Source organism: Solea senegalensis, linkage group LG19, assembly GCF_019176455.1.
Source record: "Solea senegalensis isolate Sse05_10M linkage group LG19, IFAPA_SoseM_1, whole genome shotgun sequence".
NCBI classification, from domain to species: domain Eukaryota; kingdom Metazoa; phylum Chordata; class Actinopteri; order Pleuronectiformes; family Soleidae; genus Solea; species Solea senegalensis.
In genome coordinates this window covers 8,845,462-8,871,418 of record NC_058038.1, presented here as the reverse complement: position 1 = coordinate 8,871,418, position 25,957 = coordinate 8,845,462, and the positions used below count along the sequence as shown (strand labels likewise).

General features: G+C 38.8%; 1 protein-coding gene across 2 annotated transcripts in view; it reads left to right on the top strand.

The window, feature by feature from the left end:
* Nucleotides 1-25,957, top strand: part of gjc1 (gap junction protein gamma 1) — a 797,916-nt gene that overhangs the window by 761,118 nt on the left and 10,841 nt on the right. The window lies entirely within an intron of this gene.

Genomic DNA, 25,957 nt, shown 5'->3' with positions numbered 1-25,957 from the left:
AGTTTCATTAACCATCGCTTTTCACTGACAGCTTAACATCTCACTTCAGTGGTCAGTGATTAAAATCCAAGATATTATCTTCACTGTGTGTGTGTGTACAGCTCGCAAATCTTTCTGAAAATCTCCCTGTGATTGCTGCCCAACCCAAGCTAAAAGAAGAGTGAGAATGCAGAACACATTAGAATCATGCAATTAAAAATGACCTTGGTCATTATACTGTGTGGAAGGAAGTCTAAAACGTCCTCAAGTATCATTACATTACATGTTACATTACATGTCATTTAGCAGACGCTTTTATCCAAAGCGACTTACAATGGCATTGAGTACAATTAGCCGGGGGGGAGTCGAACTTGCGACCATTGCGACCATGGTGTCTTTCGCACACAGGTTACCGGTCTTAACCACTGAGCCACTCCACCCCCTATCCTTTTGCAAACATAGACACAATGCCAAGTAAAAATGTCCAGGTTGTATGGGTGTGCATTTCTCCTCAGATGTTTTAATGCAGATCTCCTTCAATGGAAAGCCAATGTTAGTTTTCAAATTTGTATTATAATATGAAACAAAAGTAAAACAGATTTACATGAATCATTTACATGGTCATTACTACTACAGCAGAAAGATTTGACTTCTACCCCTCTAAAAGAAAGCAAACCATAGCTACTAGCACTCTCTTACAGCGAGATGGTTGCTGGTTCACATCCCGGTCTGGGCCTTTCTCCCTGTGTGTGCATGGCTTTTTCTCCGGGATCTCCAGTTTCCTCCCATATGTCATTTTTGGACATGCGGATGTTCGTCTCTATACAGTATGTTGACCCTGCCTTCTGCCCTATGTCAGCTGGGATTGGCACCAGCAGCCCTGTGACTCTCATGTAGTGCATAAAGTGCATACACAATTGATGGACACTATTTTAAATAAACTTTAATCTAAAGTTTACTTAAAATAAGTTTGCTCCAGCCTGTTTGACACCATGTTAAAAGAAAAAGAAAAGAGGGCTGTGGGCCTATTATTTGGTACCAGTGCAAATATAAATGTCATGCAGTGTTGTGCACAGATTTATTATATGCATTAAATGTATTATACACGGTTTTAAGCTATTTCTCAGTGGAGAAATTGCTAAAAACCGTACAGGTAGGGTTATTCATGACAGCATTGTGATATGTGTGTGGGGTGTTATTGGGGGATTTTGACACCAGGCCAAGATAGTTGTGGTGATAAATGTCACAAAAAAACAACTCAAACTAATTTAATCTTCATGAGCCAATCTTTCAGACAGTAATGTATGATCTGGAGAGTTTAAAAAAAGACAAATAAAAAGCATTTAATTTGTCTGAACTTTGTTTGCAAACAAAGCAACCATAATAGCACCATTAATTTCCATATACATAAGTTGTAATAGCACATGAAATAATGAAGAACAGATGTTTGGGCCCTGCTTGCTTCTGCAGTATTCATAAATGACATGTACTAAATGTATGTGACCACATGGGAGGACTTTTATTCATATCCTAATCTCACTGTTTCCACCTCCTGTAAAGTGTTCAAGACTCAATGACTAATGTTCATTCTTAGTTCTCCTTTGTCTGTAAAATAAGATATTTATTTGGCTAATGTTATTTTGATTAGGGATTTAATACACCAGCTTCATTAAAAAAATGTTTCAGACCCTTTTGTTTTTTTTTTCCTCTGCAGTGTAAATCAGTGGGAGTAGATTTTAATGATGTTGGCTCTTGTTTTTTTGATGAAGTAGTTTGATTTTAAACAGGCTGAAAGAAGTGGAATACTTCTGTAAAAAAAACTATGTAAAGAATTTTTTTTTTTTTAATTTTAGTGCTGTTGGAATAGCAATCCCCAGTAGGTGAGTTAGGGTTTTATTTCTGACTGTCTCATGTGCCTCACATGTCTGGAAATGCTAACAAAAGGACCTGAAACAGTTGTGTGTGAAAGCTTCGAGGCACATTCTCCAAAATTGTGGTGGGACCAAGCTGGACAGATTGATGACCATGGTAAGGAGCAGCAACCTCGGGGCTAAGTCAGTGTTATCTGTCCTTAAGATCAAGCACAGTGACAGTCAATAAGCTAATTTCTAGCGAACCCACTCCCCTGTGTTCCCAGGCTCACACACACAACAGACATCCTCCTTCAAAAGCTCACAGGATATTGATTGTCAATCTGCAGCCTGTTACCTATGCACATTCAGTTTTTTCCTCCACTTTTTTGCTGTTTGCAGACATTCATACATTCATTGTCTACTGCTTTTATCCTCCATGTGAGGGTTGCAGGGACGCTAGAGCCAAGCCCAGCTGACACAGGGCAAAAGGCTGTGTACACTGTGCACAAGTCGCCAGTCAAACGCAGGGGCAACACACATAAACAAACAAGCATTCACTATCACCTACGCACACAGGGAGAACATGTAAACCGCACACAGAAAGGCCCTCAGTCAGACTTCGTTGTGAGCCTGAACCTTCTTGCTGCGAGGCAATTATTATTTTTTTTAAATAGGTACCCCTAGTGGTAGTATAAATAACATAACTGTGGGCCCTAACCTTAACCTCACTAACTCTAAAAATGGACCTATGGGTCGTATTCAGGGGTTGGCCAAAATGACAGAGGACAGGTTGTTTTGCAAACTTGCATCACTAAAATGTTTTTCAGTGAATTCAAAGAGAGCTGTCAATTGTTAAAACCCCTGTAGGAGATTCAGTCTGTCAATATGGAGACATTCATTAGCGAACAGCAGCAGCAGACACAGAGAGGCAGCAGGCGACAAGAATAACAAAACAAAAGGGAAAGACAGTTAGTGGATTGAGACGGAGGGAAGCAGTATTTTATTATAACTAACTTATGGAACCAGCAGGGGTATATGAAGATAGATGGACACATGTTTCTGTTGAGGTCCAAGCAAGTGATTGGTGTTGTTGAGAAAACAACACCTGAGGCACAGAGGGGAAAAACTGTTTCAGTCGGCATGAGATAGATCTTATAAACTGAGCAATATGACCTTCATAGCCTCCGTTAATGTTATTAAAATAAACAAGTGTGATGTGAAGACCAGAAAGGTCATGCAGTAATGAGATCTTTGGACACAGAGGGAAGTGGAGGTTGATGAGCAAGGATTTTTTTCTGCTGTGTGACATCTGACCAGAAAGATTGACTTCACAGAGCCAGAGGACATGAAAACAATAATCATTCGTGTGAGCGCGGTGAATGCGTCTGTTATCCTCAGTGAATCCTGTGTGAGACTCACTCTGTGGGTTTTATGAGCTCTGTGATAGACCTTGTATTGAACTCATTTAATTTAATTTTTAGAATATTTGAAATATACTGCCTCATGAAAAACAAAAGTGCTATGTGAAGCGGAGCTTGAGCAATAGTCAGAGACGTTTGTGTGCACAATTACGTTCAGGTGCATTAACTAAATATTCTAGGTCTCCCTAAAGAGAACAGACTTTATCTGCTACGTGATTTTGATGAGAGAAAAAACACTTTGTGTTTTATTACTCCATTATGTGATGATTTAAGATCTGCTCTGTTTTTGAAAATGTCTTCCATTTCTAATTTCTTCATGATGAATGAATAAATCAAGACAGTTTTGGAGAAAGTGGATTTATTTTTGTCAGATTTTATTCATGCAGCCTTGAACAGAGACATTTTTCTTTTTTGATGATTTGTACTTCCAAAATGCATCAGCTGTTTGGCTTGTTGTTGCCTGGCCATTGTTACATGCATACATTGCATAACATCAAATTAAACATGTGCTGAGTATATGGCCCTGAGTATATTTTTCCCCTCACACTTTTATCTCTGTGCTGCAATAGATTGTCTTGGGGCTTTCACACATTTTAGTTCCACAGCTGATTAAATCAAACACAAACGGTTATCAATGTGATGTCTTTATGTGTATTTTCCCTCTGCTTTTACATTTTGGTGCATCTATGTGTGGTAAATTGTCAAACAATGTATTTTATTTGTTGTAAAGATGGGGATGACTTGTATGTCTGAAATGGCCAGAAACCAAAACAAATGAATTACTCTCATTTCCTCTGTGATATTTCATATTCCAGACGCCAGCAATTATAACACTACCTAGGAGCAATTAGTCTGATGAAACCACCGTCAGTGATCTGTGGTCGACCACTGCGATAGGCAGTTTTCATATACAAACATCCTTCGGCAGATCAGAATAATAAAGCATTACCTTTTGAACTTACAGCAGTTAACTAGTGCTGAAGAGAAGTAGCTCAGTGATTTACATGGCTGCTGGAAGAGCAGAGCCTCTTAATGATGAGAACAGAGAGCTGAGAGACTCATCCATCAGCCTCAGACGATGTCATATCGCTGCAGTGAGGAAACAGTGAGGACTCCACGGGCAAAATACTGGGACTGTTGTCTGCTGGATCACCTTTCTGGCGAAAATGTTACTGTACATGTGCAGAGGTCAGTCGTGTGTGGGTGCATGTATGTGCCCTAAGCATGCACACTTATTTGCATTAAAGTATATTCTTTCAGGCCTGAGTCTTCAGGAGGAAAGGTGACATGCTTATTATTCCTCTGCATTCACACCAGACCTTATTATTTGAATCCTAGTTTGTTTGCTTGGAAAGTCAGGTTCATTTGGGTAGGGGTGAATGTGCAACCGAACTCTGGTGCACACCAAGGAGGCGAACTCTGGTCCGCCTAAAAACATAGATCTTGGTTTGCTTCAAGCGTGGAGAACGATAGCCGGCAGAATTGGCTGAGCCCAGTATTGCAACATATGTGTAGTATGTTCACATAAAACTAAATAAGAAAAACCAAGACCAAAAGGATTATTTACAGCTCCATGTTTAGCTCTTATGTGATGGAAACAGAAGTTGTCTTGCGTTAACCAACAGATGAGCGAGTTTTCTTGTTCATTATTTGTCTTCTCCTTCAGTAATTGTTGATGCAGCACCGCAGTGTGAACGCAAACTCGGCTGAATGATGCAATCCCCAATTGAACCGAGTCTGGCGGACTATTAGGTGTGAAACGGACCATAGCAACAGTTTATAACTGAGATACTGAGCAGATTGAAATAATGAAATCATTGCGCTGGTGAATAAAAACTAAAAATCATCCGGATGTCAGTGATTAAAATAACTTTGTACTTGGAGAGGTGTGACATTTAGTAAATGAGAGAACTCTTCTATGCAGTAAACAGATTTACTTCTCCCAGATTCATTGATGAAGTGTTTATTTAAAAAAAACAAAAAGAAAAAGAAAAACAGTCAGTTTACACTAATGTTGTATTTAATAAACACATGGTAGGTCCTATCATGTAAATCTGCCTTAAGTACATGCACAGTTTACACATATCACTGAATAAGCCATCCACCCACAGAAGCTACAGACAATATGTTTATAAATATAGATGTGTAAATAATTGCTACTTTGGGCTAGATGCAGTAGATTGCCTCTGCCTGCAGTGACACATTGGCAGCAACTATGTAAACCTAAGGGGAAACTGCAATGTCAGTCCTTGAAATGTCCACTAAAAGTGCCCCTTTTTTTTTGCCAATAAAAGGCTCAAAGTGTTTTCTCTGCTAAGACTCCGGCAACATTACCCATATCTCACTCTCAAGTACGTGGGCTGTTATAAGAAGGTGAAGTGACTGAGAGAACTGCAGAGAGGAGTTTGGATTTTTCTGAGGAAAACTAGTATGGCCAAATCGTTTTCTAAAGTGGACATTGTTGATGAAACGTTTGAATTTAATGGCTATAGCTACTCGTTTGAGCCGTAGCACACGGATGAAGAGCTTGTGCAAATTGAAGAGCGAACAAGGAGTGAAAGAAGGGTGACAAGCAGAGGAGGAGGAACTAGCTGCTGCCTGGTTGAAGCTCTGGAACCTGGTTCCTATACAATTATAGAGTCATGTGGACTGTTGGTAGTTGGTAATTGGTAATGTCTGCATTCGGTAATGATGTGCTTGTTCTTGTGCTTCAATTGCTTGTTGTTCAAATATGGGTTACAACACACTGTACAGGAGATGCAAAGGCTCAAGCTCTGTTGTTACTGAGTCAAAGTCAATGATAATACATTCTTGTCACTGTCAAGTAGACAATTTCATTTGGGACTTTGCTCTAAGTTATGCTTGATTTTGGAAATCAGCACGCTTCGGGGCAGTGATGAGTCTGCTCCATTATCCTCTCACATGCAAAGATTGTTGGATTTGTTAAGTCGAGCACCCTGAGCCCTTCACCTGAAAATTGATCCAACTAAGCAGAAGTGCCACTCCAAATGGCCGTCTCTACAGTTGTTACTCTAATTAGGTCCTTTTTTCTTTTTTTTACTTTCCCCACACAGGCTTCTAAATCTCCCTGCAGAAGCAATGCCTATAATGGAATAAGGGTCTTTTACTTTTTGGCTAGATTAAACACAAAAGATGCACAGAGGATAGATTATTTTCTATAATGCCTTATTGCAGATTTTATAGGATTATACTTTCAGTCGAGGAGGCTGATAAAGATCCAGTATATAAAAAAGAGATGCATAGCATACATCATGCACAAATTGAGAACAACTTAATGGAGGGGAATGGCTTTAAAATGGTCTAATGGAACCAATTTGAGATACATTTGTCTGGATTTAAAAGATTAAGGTCACCATTGAATTATATGTTCCATTTGTAGGTTATTTTGTTCCAATCCATGTCTTCAGTTTTTTTAAACAGCACTCTTCAGGATGGCTTTTAACCATCATATTGAACAGATTTTTATAAATGAAAGAACAAATTCCCTCTGCTTATTTCCAGTTTGTGAGAATAACAGTTAGGAGGTTGTGTGTGGTCCGTTCACATTCTTTCCTGCCAGTTCTACAAAAACTGGGCCAATGAGTGTTCAGAATGTGTGCTATGAGGCTGTGAGGTCCACCGCCACCCTTCATTTGTAGGGTTTATAATCTTCAAGTGATCAGATTTGAATCTAAATGTGAACAGAGAAGGAGAAAGATAAAGAAATGGAAGGAGTGGGTATGTCCTGTTGCTGATATATGCAGTCGTACACCACATGCAGAGATGACTCCACGGGAGAAGAGTTTCTGGGGCACACAAGTGTTATTTGTCTTCCAGAGTTGCTGCAGGCTGCTGCGTTTCTGCTGTGATCCTTGCCTTGCTCCACTTGGTTAGTCCAATATTCCCACAGCTATAATGGAGAAAATGTCTTTAAGATCTTAGTTACAGGGTGAGAAGGAATGGCATAGGCGTTGGCTCTCAAGCACATAATCTAGGACTAAATGGGTTTTTCTGCTGATGATGAGACAGGTAGTGGAAAGCACTGATCCCCCTGTGAGCTGCTCCTTACTACACTACAGTGGATAACAATCTAGAGAGCAGAAAGGATTTGGAGACCCAAATACATGCATCGTATTCCATTTATTGCTCCTTATTTTACTGGCCTCACACTTAAACTTGGTGCATTCAACTGATCAGATTTAATGGAGTCTTTAAAAAGGCTCAGCAATTTCCAAAAATAGATCTTACATACTGTTATCATAATTGCAGTATTGGGGGATTTTGTTAGGCAACTACTTTCTTGGCAAACCATTAGTCTTGTGCTCATGCATGTTTAAAAACACGACAGACATAAACAACCCGACCACAATAACATTTACAGGGCTTAAAGTTATTAGGCACGGAATTTTATAAAGATTTTTTCCACTGTGACAGCGGAGCGAGGCCACTAAAACACTGCAGTGTGATGTCTCATCAAATATGATCCATAACTAGATACAGAAACTATTTATAAGAAGTGAAACTGTGCTTAGCTGACCTTCTATAGCCTGAACTCAAACAACTCAAACCTTCCCCCTACTCCGCAGGGACTTCAACTGCGCTTCAGTGTAATCAAACGCATCATGGGAGAGAGACTGCTGCAGAGCCGAGTGTCATTAGGTTCTGTGTCTTTGTTTCGGCCAGACAACTTCTCATGGCCGTTTTCGTGTTTGTTCTAAAGGCTGAAACCACGCTCTGCTGCACTTCGGCTAGAGTTTTAATATCAGGGAACATTTCTCCGACAGAAGTGATCACAAGTCGGCAAGACTCTCTTAATGTGGGATTTCTGAATGCTGCACCCCTTGGGTCACAGACGCAGTCACAGACATATTCCGAGGCCTCTATTCCGTAGCTCATCAATGCAAACACAGAAAGTCCTGGGCAGAGAGAAACTTCAACACATTTCAAACGTGGCATTTATCTGACAGAACAACACATTTTTACTGCTCTCACTTCTTCTGTGTCTCCCACCTGCCGTCATTCACTATTTCTTGGCTAGCACATGAATCCATGTCCTGGTTTTGACACTGAGTTAAGAAATTGCAGTGTTTTACATCACGTATTTGAGGCACAGACCAAAGTGCAAGTTCTTATTCATATCATTTCATTACAGCTATTCATTGTGTTTTGTTTTTTCTGCAGAGAGTCCATTTCGTAGCTCAAATAAACAAAAGGTTCATTTTGTCTGCTTCAAATATAAACTGAAACTTGTAAAGCTTGTAATTGCACAATCAAACATAGCCTTTGGATACAAAAGGAATATAATTGTTAAGAGACTGTGAACGTTAACAGGACCATATTGTTTAAATGCTAGATTTTAATATTTATGTGTAAGAGCTGGAGGGGACAGTTTCTCCTAACTTTTTATCGTCTTTACTGTAATAATAACAGATTGCAGAGGCATATGGTTCAGTCAAGTGATGCTTTAGTGAGCACGACACTGACTGCACAATGAAAATGTGACAGAAACATGTAAAACATCCTGTCTGGGTTCATATCGTTTCTGTTCAGTGATCTGAAAATAGCTTTTAAGTACACGGACAAAAATGGAGGTGATTATTTAACGTTTTAAATTTTTATTTAAATATATTTTTCTTGTTCTTACCTGTGCATTTATTTATTTATTTGACTTATTAAGTGGGGGGCCTTTGTACACTTCCAACCAGTTGCAATGTGAAATGCAGTCTTTGCATGGAAGAATTTAGAAAAGCAAATCAACATTACTGTACATAAATAGCATCATGACTGCATGACTTCTGCTGTCAGTATTTGTTCTTCAAATACATTTTACCGATGATATCTCTCTGGGTACAGACCAAAATCTACAAACGCAAACACCTCCTGTTTAGCATGTTATACCCTCATTACCATTTGAGTCATAAATATGTTTATGTTTTTCATTGAATTGGGATCACACAGTGACGTGCCAGTGAGATGCGTCGCATGCAGTGGGCGTCTCGAGCTGTAGCTGGACAAATTTAGTCCGCTCTTGTCCATGTGTCCAGGCAACACAGCCTTCACAGCTGTAGACACTAAGGAAGATCGAGGAGACAACAGCAATGTTGCCAGCAGCAACATTAGTATGAGGAATAGCTCTGGGTAAAATTAGCTTTCTGGCTCGACCTCAACCTTTGGCTCGCTGTATCAACATTTGCCAGATAATCTCATGAAGAAGAGCCTCTGCAGGTGTGTCAGGCTCTTTCTGGCTTTGATTCAGCGTCATCTTTTAATCGTTGACCATGCCCAGGATCTGTAACACATATTAACTAGTTTAACTAGTTTATATTAAAGCCTACTATTTGTTTGTTAAGTAGAAAAGCTAATTTGGGCTGACCGTGGTGCAGTGGTTATCAACTGCTCCTCTGGAACGTCACGTGTGGAGTTTGCATGCTCTTCACATTCGTGTGGGTTTTCTTCAGCTTCTTCTTGGTTATTTAGTTCAGTGACATGTACGTTGAGTTAATTTGAGACTCTCACTTGCATGTAGGTGTGAGTATGAGTTGGTTGGGGTTTTTTTTATGTGGGCCCTGTGATAGATCTGCGACCTTTCGGTTAAATGACAGAACCTGGTGGGTTTTTTTTTTACCTTGAAAATTCAATTAAATGCCTGAGAGGTTATGGAGATGAGAGGAAATTAGATGTTTTGTGCTTGATAATTCTAGAAGTTTCTGCAAAAATGCTACCGAGGAGCAGTTTGACTGAACCATATGCCCTTTCACTTATTCGCAACAATTTTCCAGGGCAATTGGTCAGCATTAGTGCTTTTAAATTATTAACCATCCCTTTTAAAACAGGCTCGTCCGAGCTCTACATGGAGCAAATGATTAAAGTCAAGCATTTCTTAAACATGCAAACCCATGTACATCATATTGCTGTTTTTTTCTCCACTTTGTGAGAGTAATTTTTACGAGGTCGAGTCCCCACCACCCACACTCCTATACGTTTCTGTCACACTTGTAAATGTTACTGCAGATTACAGTCTCTCAATCAATTAAGTTGCCCCGAGGGTGACTCTCACACCCACCCAGATCTCTCAGAGTTCTTTTTATTAAAGAAACTGATTAAATGTAGAATCTCTGCTCCTCTGCCTTTTATGGTGAGATCAAAGCAGCTAGACCACTGCTTGTGAAAGTCATTCAGCATTCTGTGTGGTCCACTCCTCAAAAATCAGGCCACCTTACTTTGATCACTAACCCATTTATCCCCCTCTATTAATCTCCCTGTATTGACTTGAAATGCGAGAAAGGTACAGCTGCATATGCTCTGTCAGCAGCTGTGTGTCTCCACACAAAGAGACTTGTATATCGCTCACATGTCCAACTCTGCATTATTGTCACTTTTCCACTGATGGAACATGTTTTGCAGCGCACTTAAAAGCATCTGTATTTCTTCCCCTTACATCACTTTCCTCTTTAAAGCCTCTGGAAACCTCTGTCCTTGGACACAGACCTTTTTGTCAGGCAGTTGTATTTTGCCAGGTCAGAACTTGGCTGACTGGGTTCTGGCACTTTAATTTATTAAATCAGCTTAACTTCTCAGCTTTACTTAAGTCCCTTTTTCCCAACTAATAATAGCAATAATAATAATAATAATAATAATAATAATAATAATAATAAAGAAAAACCATTATGTCCACTCTCCATCACCAGTGAGGCTGTAATAGCAAGGACACACACATCCTCTGAAGAGATTAGTATTCTACCATGTATGTGAACTTTTCATAATAGGACTGTAATTACTGCTGATAAGTAGAACTGAACATTCAACACCTTTCCTTTCAATATTCAAAGTAACAGCTTATAAATGAATATCAGTGGACCTCATTTTCACAGAGCACAGTAGACCCCAGATGAGATTAATTTTTACTAAGATTAGCAACAATATATGTTCAGTTGCATAGATGAGAGCAACACCAGATGAATGTTAATTCAGCTTAGTGCAGAAAGTGCTGAATGAATCCCTCACCAGAGAATCACACTAAAAAAAACAGACCGACATATAATTTCAGTAAGAAATGCATTTATTTTTAAAGAGTGTCCGATTGGTAGATTTTAAATGGATTAATTAATTAATTAATTAATTAATTAATTAAGGCCTAATTTTTTCAAAAATCTATTTTTCACATGCAGTTTATTTAATGTATGTGTGGATGACTGTAAAAGACATGAGAGACAAACACAGATGATGCAACACATTAAATAATGGGAAGTAAAGTCAAATTGTTTTCTGTATTTTTAATTAACTGCTAGTATGTCTTGCTATTAAAGATCCAGTGCCTCTGTCGCCCCCTGAGGATTTAGTAATTGCCAAAACAATGCCTGCACGATTCCTAGGTGATCCTTCATCAGCCCCATCCGTCCCCCTGTTACCCACTTTTGCAATAGTTATCACTTTTAATAATGTATTGTGGGCAACAAGTAAAGAAGTGAGTACAAAAACCAACATAGAAATCTGCTTTGTCAAAGTTTACTTAGAAGAAAAGTGCAACACTCTGTTCTGCTTTTATTGATCAGGTGTCAATGACATCAGAGTAAATGCATCCTCTTGAAATCAGGAAATTATCACAATTTACCATTTGAAACACAAACTACACCAATATAACCAAGCAGGGCAACAGTTGGGCTGTATCTTTCCTTGGGTGTTTGCATTCGAAAAACAAGAGCAGGCTATCCCTTTAATGATCCAACTCTGTAACAGATCACTGGGCTCGAGCCGTCACCTGTCAATATTGATAATAGATCTCGCTGGTGGGACATAAAAAAAATCAATTGAGGCTGTTTTTTTTGAAGTGTAGATTTAATGATGTAGCCATTAGCGGTAAGGTATACATTGCGGTAGAATCACATGCTCTTAAAAAAAATATATATATATCCACTGCTGTCTCAAATCAATTCTATGATAATTAGGGTTGCTAATGGAAGTGGAATCTTAACAAAAGCCGACAGTGTGGACCGGTGTGTGTATGTGTGACTCATAGTCCACTCATTAGGGCTTCTTTTTCAGCCACTGTAGCCACACATTCTGCCAAAAGTACACCAACTCACACCAGTAAGTGCTGTCTCAGGAGATGAAAGGTGACATAAGACCTGAAAGAGAAAATGTGATCTGAGATGATTGTGGTTCCTCTGAGGGGAGCCGACTTCTGTGTCAGACAATGGTGACAGCATTGCAGAAAGTAGCCTTCATAAGATCAAAGAGAAAGATTACTGCCTCTGTCCTCATAGGGAGGACACGTCTGCACTTATATAAAAAAAGGTAATCTATTGTGGCCATTAGAAAAGGTTGTGAGAGTCAGACCATCAAATTCCTGAGAGTTCAAACATGTGGCCTTTAAAGACCATTAAAAATATGAGGATGGAGTGTGAACTAAAGAGAATGCTGCAGGTTTAGAAGTGGCTGAGCAGGTAATTATTCACTCACTAAAAGCTTTTTCTCTCAGATCCTCATTCAAATGTACAAGAAGTTCTCAACATTTCTGTCAAACCTGGCAATGACTTCAGTGGAAATACATGCATGTCATGTTAAGTGTTACTTCTGGCCTGAAGTAGCCAAAAAAGTATTGCAGATAGTTTTTGAGAACAGAGATCATCTTCTGGGAAATGTAAAAATATAACTCGAGCAAGTCAAATCAGGTAGGTATACATTATTAAAACATCCTCTTTTGAAGTTGAAATAGCATACATTCATCACTTTTGAAATGTGTGTGTTCCTTTTGTTTCTTTCTTGCTGAGTTTACTTTGTGGTGCACAGTGTCTCCCCAGTGTCTTTTCCTTTAAACTAATAGTTTTAATTAAAATGCTGAATGAAGAATCTATTCAAATATATAGTGTTCCTCGAAGAACAGTTGGTGGTGTTTATGAAGACGTCTTTTTTTCTTAATCTTGGAGAGGCTGGTTTTGAGATTTGCTCCAAAACTAAATAAAAAAAAGCACATTGGAGAGGGAATCATCTAAAGTGATGAGAACAATGAAGTGCTTAGGCCTCTGTATTCTCTGAACAGCATGGCATTTATTGGAGCAGACAACTCAGCACATTAATAATATATGTACAGCATGTAGGTGAGAAAAGCCTTTGCTGTGAATTCTCCCCTATTAACGCTGTCACTGTGGATGGTTATTCGCACTTGTTATTGCTATTAAGGACACAAATGCCAACGATTGACAAGTGAACTTGCCCTTTCCCTGTCTGTCCATACTTGACCAAGCCTGAGAGATAGCCAAGAAAAGCCCAACTTGAACCTGGCATGTATTATATTTGAACCCAACCAGAACCTGACACTGTCACATCCTCCATCCTTTCCCAGACCAATATCATCTAAGTTTGTATGCCTGAATTTCAACACATAGCTTATGCGTTGTGTTAGTAAATTACAGGAAATAACATAACCTAGCACCAAACAGGATATAGCCACATGTCAAGTAGCCCTGCCAAGCCACCTGTACTGGTATATAATCTTTAAAATCTTGTCCAATGGCTTCTGGTTGGGGATCCGCCAACTTCAATCACTAGAAAACACTATCTGCTGTAGGCATATTTATTTGTATCTCTAAATGGTGGATTAAGTTATTGGCACTGAGTTAATAGAAGCTTTGCAAGTGTATTTTCTCCCCTGACTTACGGCATGCTTGATTTTGTAGCACCTTGCTTGATTTGCCCCCTTTGTCATTATTTGTTCCACCATAATTCACCAGAGTTGCTTGGGAAATGTGCAGCCAATCAGAGAGCCACCATGCTCCGAACTAGAGAAGAGAGACGACCATTCAAAAGGATTTATGAAGCTGTAAACTGCTGTTTTGTTTGCCTGCTTCACTGTGATCACTGTCACTGTAGAGTTTGGTGGAGTTTAGGTGAGGACCCCACAGTGAATGTGCGAACATACCCACACCAGATTCTGGCAAGGCCCCCAGCATGCTGGTAAATAGAGCATGAGTGAGCCTGATTAACTTCAAGCTTGAGTTCATTATAACTCATTCATGCAGTGGCACCGAGTGGGGTTGTTTTTCTTTTTCTTACTTAATTTGTTTTTGTTCCAGCCAAAAGTAATTTGGAAAAACACTATACAAAAGAAAATGGCAGTTTTTATAACGTAGTTTATGAAATTCCATGTTGTGGTTGTTTTTTCTTTTTTGGGGTGGAGCACTTGTATGCCCTGCTGAGTGTGTCTGGGGCTTTGTGTTCTTATAGGTGTGTTTTATGCCCTGCCATTTTCAGGAGTGCTGCCTGTAATGACGAGACACCGGGCCTCCCACCTCCATGCATCTGCTGTAGCACAGTAACAGCTTGCATGTCTGAGGGTGTATCCGGACTCCCCTGAAAATCCTCTCCGCATGTCCTTTTATCTCCTCTCATATCTTATCCTTAGAGTTTATGGTCCACTGAGTACATTTTTAATGTGGAGTCAGTACCAAGGTCGTTTATTCATGAAGTTGCCTCCTGATAAGTCAGCATTAACTGTGGCCAAGCCTGGCAGTCACTGTAAACAATAAGTGCAGATTAAATGATTGCAGCAATCAACTCCAGTAGTCATTTATAATTTTCCTATAGGGCTTCTTAGACAATGCTACTTTCTTATAGGGCATACCTAGACCATAATGTTACTGAGAAAGGTAGGTAAACAAACTAATGAATCAATAGCTATTATAGAAAGTCATCATCAAAGTTGTGGGTGGGGGGGGGGGCAACTTTTGAAGATTAAGGGAAGTGAAGAATCTTTTTATATGAAACATTACCAAAGCTTATATTTTCAATGATGTTGCTGTTTTTGTCCATCTGTCAGAAATGTTGCACATGCTGTTTTTGTGAGTCATTTTGCAACACACGTTTAATCAGATTTTTATTTTTAACTGAATACAATGCTGAAAAAACAACTGACAGCAAAGCTGATGGTTTAATAAATGTTCCTGTGTTTACGTGTAACATGAACCTAGAAACTATATAGGTATTTACAGGCATAAACACAGTTTATAAGTCACACCGCTGACCTGCAGAGCAGTTTGTCATTTTCTTCCTGTCACAAAGTAAATTGCAGCTGATACAGCGCTCTGAGCTCCATGACTGTGGTCTGTTGTTTATGGCACTTTCATTATACAGTTCTAGAACCATTGGGTTCTACTCGGTTTGGCATCAAGCACAGCATTTTCCATTACTATATTACCTCCTCAGTACCAAGGCTGCACGAAACTATGTTGTTTTATACACAACACAAACGAGTGACGAGCAAAGCAGTTCTTTTCGGTGAATCAATTAATTAAAAAGGTTAGTTCAGTACTTCTTGCATGACTGGAGCACAGACCCTGTTTGACAGTCACTGAACTAAAATATGGCAGAAGGGGTTGTGATTCAGCTCACGATCCCCGACTTCTTGGTAAATGATGGAGATTAACTCATGTTTTAGAGAGTTTTATGTGATCTGCAGTTTGGCAATGTTCACTTTGATTCTTGTGTTGGACGTTGCACTCATGAATCTTCCAGTGACAACACCCTATCGACATCACATTTTAGTATTGTCTCAGCTCAATTGGAACCTCACCACAACAGGTACTATCTAAATGAGCCATGCTGTATAGTGGAAAAGAGCCATTAGATTCTCGTGGCAAGTCTTTCTCCTGAGAAGCCATGTTGTGTTTTGACCATGTTTCCACACTGTAGCACGTTAAAAAATAAATGTTATATACTTACATTTAGGCATGTATATGAAATGCAAAGGTGTATCCCTCTTCAGAACATAATTATTTCATCATCACCCTTTGCAGCAACACAGCTCACGGAGGACTCGAGGGATATTTTTCAAGTGAAATGAAGTGGATTTAATAGTGCTCTTCATTGTTTTTGACAGTCTGCCAACTTTTTTATTTAATAAATATAGATTAGACTAATAATATGAATAAACAGAGAAAGTGATGGATTGAAAATATGCATACAGGTGACGGGTGATGCCTTCATTGATAATTCATCTGACACATTATTTATATAGGAAACAATGGGGATCCACGTGGCTAGTTCTTGAAAAATACTGAATTTAATCTTCCAAGTATGAGACGGCGCCAGTGTTACATTTTGTGTTGTTTGGCAACTCTTGCTCTAGAGGTTTTAATCAAGTACAGTTGAACCTACAGGCCTTTCCGACAGCTTGTGACAAGCTTCTTAACGCAGCATAGGAAATCGGTCCTTGATGAGTGACAGTCGATTGAGAGTGTCTCCCTATGTGGTCTGTAGATGCACACCAGGATCTGATCCATGTCTCAAGCAGATAAAAACTCACAGATAATCTGAAAAAAGACAGTGTCGGAAAGCCTGTGCTTTTGTACATTGAGTCGAAACATCAGCGCTCTGTTGTGACAACTATTTCCTGTGCTATCCTATAAATTGAGAATTTGAGTCACATTTTGACGTATAGTTGCCTCACATATTAAATGACCTCTAGTGGCAACAGGAAAAGGTGGATACCATGAGGTGTTTTTGTTACCAAAGAAATTCCCACAACCTTAATTGTGTTTATTCTTGTACGTATGACAACGATGTCCAGAACACTGCATCTGTGTGGTAATTATTGTAGCCATGACAACAAAGGTTTGTGTGCCTGTTACACTAAGAGCTATTAGAATATGGTACATGTGTAATCAGAGAGAAGAGACAAACAACTTAAATGGATACATACATACTGTTTATTTGGGAACCCCATGGACAAGTGGAAAGGGAACTTGGCTTGTAACTGGAGACTCAACCAGGTCAAAAAGGGCTGGGGTACCCCTTAGCAAGGTACCCAACCCCCATTGCTCCCCGTATACTACTCAGTGTGGCTGCCCACTGCTGCTAATTCTACGATGGGTCAAATGCAGAGAAATAATTTCCCTAAGGGGAATAATAAAGTATAAGATTTAGATTTCAAAATACCTTAAAGGTTACATATGCAGGGTACAACATTTAATCTGGAAGTATTATGATTAGTGTTAAACCTATTTTCATCCAAGTTGTTTTTGGAATGAAACATTTCATTGTGCAAAAAAAGGTTTTACTGAATTAAATATGAACTTATCTGTATAATCTTTCAGGGGTGAAATCAGAAAGGGCTGAACAAGGTCCTGCTTTTTTATTCTGCTCACAGATTAGAGCTCAAAAGTTCCATGGAGTGGGTTTTGGATGTATCTTTTATCACTCCATAAATTCAAAAGGACTGTCAACAGCCATAAAAAAAAATCAATTTTCGTTTCTGCAGAGTTTGGTGTATGTAACTGCTTTTGAAGTGGAGATTTCTTGTTATGAGTATGAGAAAACTGCCATGAAATGTACGTATTGTAGGTTATGATATTTCATGTTTAAGTGCATATCCCCCTTTGTACCTTCACATTTTGTTGCTGACACAAGAGAAATGTCCATGTGTGGATCCAATAACTTTGCTGGGGAGAAAGAGCTTTACAACACCTACTATGATGACACAGTGCACACAATGATTGTGGTTCTTCATGGTGTGCTACAATGAAATCTAGACACAAAGTAAGTGTAGTGAAGGTGTGTAGTACTGTCTGTTTATTTTCCAGGTAGTCTGAAAGGGAAAGGGTAAGCAAAAAGTTTTTTCCTATCGTGGCTCACCTTCTTTGAACATTGTCCTTTCACACTACACTTTTGTTGAGCTTACGTTTCTTTTCCTGTCTCCATTTTTGCAGTTCACATTCTTTCTTTTTCAATACATGCACAAATGCTCCTGAAGCCTTCACCTCTTTTATTGTACTTGATGTTCATATCATCGCTATCACGATTTAATGGGACACCTACATTCATATCACCTGTTCAGCATAAAGACAGATTTGTCAGAGTTGTGCACAATGTGCATTATATTAAAGCTAAATATAGCGCATGCAATGTATGAAAAGATAAGTGTAATAGGTCAGTGAAAAAAGAAGCCAATCTAACAAAACCAACACGACTTAACTGTTTGCCATCTTTACTGTTTTCACATATATACCGTTTCCTCTTAAGATGGGTAACCTTCAGCAAATATCATTACCTATGATATCCTGTGCAAATGTGACATTTACAATTTAAAGTCATTGACTGTATGCGTAAGAGACAAAGCCTTGGTGCCTTTTCTTCATCTGTGAACAGAGGGATGTGATATTTGAGTGTTGCCCCTAGCTTGCAAGGCTGTTTTCAGCAGCCACCTTATCTATCTCCTTAAGGACAGCCATTCATATAAAACGAATGCTTCAAACTGCTTTTCTGCAGGATGGTTGTACACATGTACTATTGAGGTGGTAATTGTCTCTCCCTAAATCCTCTTTCAGCCTAAAACGTGTGCTATACCAGGAATTTTCAAACCCGAGTGAAGCTGCAGCTGAAAAAAAAAGGGCCATTGTCAGTGCTAGTGGTTGATTTGTTTGGAGCCTAAGCTGATAAACACACACATGCATCGCAGGGTCGTTTGACCCATGAGTAAAAGCTGATTAAACACATTCCCATTGGTGAAAACCCCATTTAAACCCAGGATTAATGGCTTTTTTGACCATTGGGAATGGGGAATAGTTTTGAGTTTCAGCTTCAGACGTTGGTGTTACTTGTGAGGCAGCTTTGATGTGGGGACTTTGATGGTTGTTAGAAATGAAGCAGAGAATTTAAATTGATTTCAACTCTGTATATGCCAAACACGCTCTTGAGGTTTCTTTAGGACCATTAACACATTTGGCAATGCACTTGCTGTCAAGACATGGGTGGTTTTGACTTCTTTAAACATAATGTCTAAAGCTCCTGCCATGAAACCTTACTGTCAAGTATCAGTTTGTAACTGGTCGTACTTGAACAATGTGCTTTGGCAACAAGATCATTCCCACTTGTATGAGCTAATGACCACATGTAAATGCGCATGACACATTATCCATTCCCTCTGACTTATTAAGACAAATTAAGCATTTTTTTTCTCATTTTGGGCATTGGTCAAATGTTTGCCAGAGTATGTGCAATGATGATTACTGAGCTGTGGGACCGAGGTCCCTCTCATACTCCCACCTGACCAAATGGGTCGTAAATCTCAATTTGGTTGTTTGTCATTTCCCATAATAACATGGAAGAAGTGGAATTCATGATCTATCCTATAGCCACTAGAGACTGATAAAGATGTGTTGTCTTCACTTTTGGCAGTATGTCATGTCGTCTGTCATTTTATTCAGTCACTGGTGCAAGCAGCTTCCTCTGACCTGTGGATATGTTTTCTCTGATTCTAGGTGACCATTTCTTTACTTTTCTACTTCTAAGCCTCGTGCTTGGAACAGAGACACCTTCACATTTTAGTTATACTGTTCTCGTAAGCTCCACACAAGAGGGTGAAAATGTGGAACACTTCTTGGTCAACTCCTCAAGTTATGGGGACCAGAGCGTTAGACTAGGTCTTTCAGGTACGAAGGGGCCTGACCATTAAGTGCTTTGTACGTGAGGAGGAGGATTTTAAATTGAATTCTAAACTGTACGGGGAGCCAGTGTAGAGAAGCTAACACTGGAGTTATATGGTCTCTCTTTCTAGTTCCTGTCAGAACTCGTGCGGCAGAATTTTGAATTAACTGAAGGGTTCTAACAGACTTGTTGGAACATCCTGATAATAAGGAGTTAGAGTAATCTAATCTAGATGTAATAAAATGTAACATGAACTAGTTTTTCAGCATCCTGTAAAGACAGAATGTTTCTAATTTTCATAATGTTCCGCAGGTGGAAGAAGGCTGTTCTGGAAATTAGTTTTATGTGTGAATCAAATGATTAGGTCAAAAGTAACTCCAAGGTTCCTCACAGTGGAACTGGAAGCCAGGGTGATGTCATCTAAAGTGACAATGTGATTGGAAAGTTTTTCTCTGAGGTGTTTCGGGCCAAATATAATGACCTCAGTTTTCTCTGAGGTTAAAAGTAGAAAGTTACAGGTTATCCAGGACTTAATGTCTCTGAGACATTCCTTAGTTTAGTTACGCTTTAAATTCTGATCCTATCAGTTGGAGGGAAGCAACCTTTTCATCCACAGTTTAATGCTGTGCCACTGAGCTATATCCTCTCATGTTATATTAAACTGTCTGCTGATCAAATGTCTTTTACTGTGTTTTTTGAGAGCTTTACTGAGATTGGACACTACAACTCACACATTTTAATAATAATTCGGCAATTCCAGATAAATACAGTATAGACATCTGTAGTGTGAAACAACAACTCAGTTCAGTTTTAAAGTCTTTAGGGGACACTCAGATTTGAACTGAGGACCTCTTGATGTGCAGTCAAATGCTCTACCACTGAGTTATACCCCGTACTTCTGAATATGCATCTTTTAATTACCTCTGGCTGCACTATATTGTCTGACGTTTGAATCTAATGTGAAACCATGACATTTTATGGTTCCTTTTTTTTTTTTAGCCGAGTAGCATATACTGTAATAGTTTTGGAGTTTCATCACCATAATTTAGATTGTGTAATAATTAACATGCCCTTAGGGGGCACCGAGATTTGAACTGGGGACCTCTTGATGCAGTCAAATGCTCTAACACTGAGCTATACACCCTCCTCTACAGTGAGGTGGTGAGGAGATGTCACAGATGTCATAAACAATGCACACTATATAACTATATATAGCCTAGTGTTGCACACTAATGAGCAAACCATCCAAGCGTCACATGCTCACGTATAGCACAATTTACTGTACACAATTTCAGTCTCTACAGAGGAAACTGTAACCGTCTTTTTTAACCGCGTCTGCTCACAATTTATTTTTGGAACGCACGAATACAAACATTCACGTTATCGCTGTGTAAACACGCACGGGGGAGAGAGTGAGAGTGGAGGCAGCCAGAGCTGCAGAGGGAACCTCCTGACCTGCCGTTAAGTCGTCAGCCTATGAGTTACAACCGTGGCCGTGACACCAGTGGACCTTTGTCCACACATTTCCCTTCTCCCTCTGTCTCCACAAACAGCACAAAACATCATTTGAGCCTTTCTTTTCTTTTCACTTTTTACCAATCACCACCTAAATCGAATAGTTCCTGACTTTGACCGCAACCTTCATGTCATTATAAGCCACCACTTTAGTTATGGATAACAGGATCACAGGATAAAAATGCAGCCAAAAGCATAACTTCCTTTGCGGAGGTGCAAAAAGAGATCAGAAGGCTCCACATCACAGTTTGACAGTGCAGTTTTATATTGTTTGACTCTCTAATATTTACACTGCACGCGTAACTTACAGTAGCAGCTACTATTCCTGCACATGACTGTGTATAAAATATGCAGACAGAGTCGAGAGGTTGCAGTTACTGGTAGGCAAAGTGATTCAGCGGCATTTGAAGTCACTCGACGATGTTGAAACAGGATGTCGGGGAGGAGGAGGAGGACATACCGATGAGAGTGTCGACATCTCTGTTGTCATGGAACCTTTGTGGAAATCCCCCTCACAAGTTGACCACTCAAAACACACCGCGGCGTCGTCTTCTTGTTGAACTGCACAGTTTTTATTTTCATCTTTAACTTTTAAGGCCCGGTTTCGTGATGACACTGCTGTCTCTTCTGCTGCCGCTCATCTATGGCATTAGATTTGTGTCAACAACACTTTTCACAAAGCAAATAAAATATCGATTTAATCATTCAAAAATATGGTATTTTATTGTTTGAAAATACACTTCTTCTTAACGCTCCCTCACTTCTTTGCACCGTAGTTTTTTGTTTGTGGGCGGGCTTTAGGATTGATCAATTTAGCTGGTTACTAAGTTTTGGAAGTAAAGTCTCTGACGTTTATAATCTGACAAATGTTAGATATTTACAATTATTTTGTCGGATGTCGACGGGGAAAACTTGTCAAAACTCAGTAGCCAATCAGCAGGCAGCTTCCTAAGGCCCGCCCACAAACAAAAAAACATGGTCGAAAGAACAAAACAGGGAGTGCAAAGAACAAGAGTATTTTCAATCTATAAAATACAATATTTTTGAATGATTACTTCGATATTTTTCTTTTTTAAAAGTGCTGTTTGCTTCGTAAAAATTGTTGACACAAATCTAATTCCATACTCCCTGAAATAGAGACACATCTGTCTCCTGTTCCCATTTTATTATGAAAAACACCAACAAGAAAGCGACTGACACACGTGTCACTCAAGCCTTCTCATAATGCTTTCATGTTTCTGTGGATGATATGCTGTCAAATGAGCCAAATTATGTTGGCTTTTGCAATACAGGCTGAAGGATTTTGTTAGAGTTAAGCAACTCCATCATAATCTCCTCCGTCCATGATCTGTGAGTGTGATTCATGAGGACGGAAGATTTGAAATGTTGCATTCATTATGACAAGCAGTGACACAGTTAATATGACTAATACCCATGACTACATGCATCATAATACAGTATGTATGATATATATATATATATATATATATTTATACAAAATCTGCTGAGCTACATACTAGTATAATTTTAATACTTACATCAGGACAGATTTATGCAGCAAAGTATTTCTCTACTCAAATCCAAACAGGTAAATGAATTACTCAATTATGGAAAAAGTAATAATCACGATTTTTTGGGTCAAAATTTAAATCACGATTACTCATTGGCTTGAAAGTTGCTTTAAGCATGACATTTTGAAGGAACCTTTTGAATTTACCTTAAAATAACTATAAATTATTGTATATTATACATATCTTTACTCACGCTGTGTGGAATGAATGGATTCCCCTGAATACCTGTGTTCTATTTTTGCCAGATATCGAGCAGGACAGAAAGTCAAACACCATTACAACATTAAAAGTGTTTTGTAACAATAGTTTTGTTTCGATTTTTTCGCTTTTGTAACTGTTTGGGGCCATAATCGTAATCGAAACACAAGTTTTGATTAATAACACAGCACTAACTCCAATGTTTTTTTTCTTTTTCGTCTATTTTATTGCTAATAAACACTTGTCAACATCCAGATGACAAACATTCACTAGTCAGAGATTGTAACACAGTTACCTGAATTAAAACACAAGATTTACATAACAGATCCTAAATCTCCGTTAAAAGTAATCACTAAGACCTTAAAATCTATTCTAATAAATATCGGGAAACAGTGTAAACGACAAAAAACAGCAGTGATGTGATCATGTTTCTTATACCAGTTCTGGGCAGTGTGAAGTCGATCAATAGATTTTGGGCACAAGCAGGTAAAAAGGGCTGTTGCAATAATCCAGCCATGATGATTTTGAGGCGTGACAAATGGCCTCTCTGACTAACTACAATCTGGGAACTTTTCAGCAGCAACCAGGCTGCAATTTGTCTTACCTCCTTCACAGCAGTCGGTGTCGATCGACAGCCTCTGCATCATTAGCGCTGGTCTCTGTCAAGCTCGTCGTGTCTGTAAGGAAGCCAGGACATCATTGCATGAAGGCACCACAGGCGGCGAATAGGAAGTTTTCATCTTTCCAATGCTGGACGGAAGACAAGAAACCCATCATGATTATTAGCTGCTGCACAAAATGGCTCTTCAAAAACATTTGCCAAAACAGCTAATCTTAAATTAAAGCAGTGGAACACGTCGTATGAATGAATGAATGAATGAATGAATGGAGGGGGATGGATGATGATGAGAATGCGACCTCAGGGCCAACATGTAATGAGGTATCAGCATCTCAGATATCTGCTGATATTCATTTATTTTACTTTATTTATCCTTTATTTAGCCAGAAAGGTTCCCATTGAGATACAACATCTCTTCTTACAGGGAGACCTGCTCAAGATAGAAGCACAAATAGTACAAACAGCTACGAAGACAAAACAATTTCACATATAAACCTCACAACAGAATATAGAAGGGAACTAGTTAAAGGAGAATTCATAGAATAGAAGCAAAGAAGGAAAATGCAGTTTTCACGGAATTCTGAGGAACATTTAAAAAACAAAAAAGTTGAGCGGTAAACCTCTGGCTTTGTGTAACAGAAAAGGATGGAAACCGGCGTGGGTTTTTGTAGGTGGAGCCGATCTTACAGCAACTCAAAGCACTTCAAATGTCCTTTTCTGTTGCCGTAGAAACATGGCAGCACAAGATGGCGGCATCCTTAAAGCAAGACCCTTCCCTAAAGTACATATATTCTAAAATTAAGAATATTTAAAGTGATTGTACACATTTACAAACATGTAAGTACATATATGTGTCATTTCTGCCAATAAACCATCTGAAATGTTACATACTGGACCTTTAAGATAATGTATTTGGTCATCACTTTCACCACCAACCACAATTTTAGACACTCCGTAAGTGAGGAAAAGAGATGATGAGATCTTCTGGTGAGATATACTTTGAAAATACTTCTCTTTATCTGTAGTCTCCACTGCAAACAGGAAGTGACAGTAAGGGGTGAGTTGTTTTAAAAAGTAATCCATCACAGAAACCCTTTGGCCGGCTGACTCTGCAAACACGGGCATGGTAAACAAATGAGTTAGTGTTTATTTCTGACAAGTTAGAGTTTGGGCATCACACAACTTCTTAATAATCTGCTGTCAAAACACTTATAAAAGATGCCTTAAGTCTGAATGACTGTCAGTAATTGCCACCATTAGTGCATTAGTGCTTAATGCTCGTCATATAATTTTACCACCAGTGGATTATTTCATTATTTAATTTATTCCGTGATACTTTTGAATAATCATAAGCCGTTATATTTACATCTACATGTCCATAAAAATTCAATATGGTTATTAAAGTGAAACTGTCAAATTATTCAAGGTTACTGCCAGGATGAGAAAATATAATAATTTCTACTACTTAATTTTTATGGAACCCCACACACACACACACACACCCACAAAATGCAATATATTAAAGAAAGTAGTGACTTTGAAGTATGTGAGACGAACTTGATGAGGATTTATACTCGGCACCCAGTCTGTGATATTTGCTGGGTCATTTATAAATTTAATCCCCAGTGACTACAGACCTCTGCACACAATGTCATATCAAACAATCCCATAGATGGGATTAATATTATTATTATTCTTATTGATGAAATCACAGTGAACTGAATATTATTCTTTTTTAAGAACAGACACACACACACGGTCTAATAAGGCGGCAGCAATAATTCCTCCCACTTATATATTTTATGGAGCTCAGACACTTTTTATGAGGTGTTTGTTTCCACTGAGACTTTGTTATACAAACACGTTTCCTTTCTGCCAGCCAATCATACTTTTACTATGTCTCTACTCAGCCAGAAGCATTTAGTATAAAGTACATAAAAGAGATACTTGAGAAAAAGTACAAGAAAAAGCACTTTTTTATAATATTACTTAAGTAAAAGTCTTAAAGTATATGACATTGTCTCGAGTTGAGTTGTCTTTCAACTGGAAGGTTGTGGGTTAAATTCATGGCTCTGCTAGTCTGTATGTGTCCTTGAGCAAGGCAGTTAACCCCATTGCTGTAAAGCAGCTCATCAAGAGTAGAAAAGCACTATATAAATTAGGGACGTATCTACCGATACCGATATTATTCCGATACAGTCACTTATGAACATTTATGAGCGTATCAACACATTTGTGCCGAGTCATTTCAAAGACATAATTCTCCAACTGTGTAACAAATATCGTTCTCCCAAAAAGAAGAAGAGATAAACAGCCCCAACCATGACTCGGTTAAAATACTTTTGCTGATTTTTATTTAAATTGTTTTACAGTCTGTGCAAA